Consider the following 1,380-nt stretch of genomic DNA (forward strand, 5'->3'; position numbering starts at 1 on the left):
GGCCCAGGAGGGAGGTGTCTCCTCTGCCCCCGGCCTGCTGACCCATATGGGGCCAAGAGTGGCTGTGAGTGTGAAGGAAAGGAGCATTTATGGAGCCCTACTGTCTGCATTATGAAGGATTTTTGCATCCAATATCTAATTTCTAATTCTTTCCAACAGCATGGGAAGACAGGTTTGTGTATCTCATTTTACACCTGAGGAAACTATCCCAGAGGAGTGAAGTCATGCACTGGGCTTTGGAGATGAAGCCAGGAAGGCTGTGGGTCATGGCTAGGAGAGGCAGAAGCCAAGGGCTCCTGAATCCAAGGAGGCCCAGGCAGGACCCTCCCCATCCCTCACCCAGGGCTTGTCAGTGCATCTTGCACAAAAGAGGCAGCAGCCTTGCTCAACCCCTCCCTCCCATTGGCACTTGGGTTTCATGAGACCCCTTGGAAGTCACAGAGAGCCACAGGGACAGCGAGCAGGGGTGAGGCAGTTGGCTCAGGAGCAGAGAAGACTGGTCTCTTTATGACCCTTCTTAGCAGCACTTCACGGACCCCACTTCACGGACCCAGTCCTGGGGGAGAAGAAGGGAGCCAGCCAAGACTTTAGCCTCCCTTGAGCAGACACATCGGGGGTGACCATTGAGCCTCCATGGCAGTCACTGAGGTTGTGAGGTGCAAATGGGTCTAGGCCCAGGCCTTTCAGATGAGGAAACTGAGGCCCAGAGGGGCAGGACTTGCAAAATCATTCAGTGATGTAAAGAAAGTCTGAACCTAGGAGTCTGACCTCACCCAGGACCTGCCCTCCAGCTCATACCTCTCTGCCAAATCTTTTCCATTCCTATAGCCCTGATGGGGAAAGTCTGCCCTTTCATAAAACAAACAAAACTCAATGATCCTTCCTTCCTTCCTTCCTTCCTTCCTTCCTTCCTTCCTTCCTTCCTTCCTTCCTTTTTCTTTCTTTCTTTTCTTTCTTTCTTCTTTCTCTTTCTTTTTCTTTTACCTCTTTGTTCTTTCTTTCTCTTTCTTTTTCTTTTATTTCTTTGTTCTTTCTTTTCTTCTTTCTTTCTTCAACAGAGTCTCATTCTATTAGCCAGGTTGAGGTGTAATGGCTCCATCTTGGCTCACTGCAACCTTCGCCTTATGAACTCAAGCGATCCTCACACATCAGCCTCCCAAGTAGCTGGGACTACAGGCGTGTGCCACCATGATTGGCTAATTTTTGCATTTTTTCTTTGTAGAGTTGGATCTTGCTATGTTACCCAGGCTGATCTTGAACTCCTGAGCTCAAGGCATCTGACGGCCTCAGCCTCCCAAAGTGCTGGGATTACAGGCGTGAGTCACCATGCCTAGCACAAACTCTAAATTTTTTTTTTTTTTTTTTTTTTTTTTTTTTTTT

Source organism: Cebus imitator, unplaced genomic scaffold (assembly GCF_001604975.1).
Source record: "Cebus imitator isolate Cc_AM_T3 unplaced genomic scaffold, Cebus_imitator-1.0 Scaffold71, whole genome shotgun sequence".
Taxonomy (NCBI): Eukaryota; Metazoa; Chordata; class Mammalia; order Primates; family Cebidae; genus Cebus; species Cebus imitator.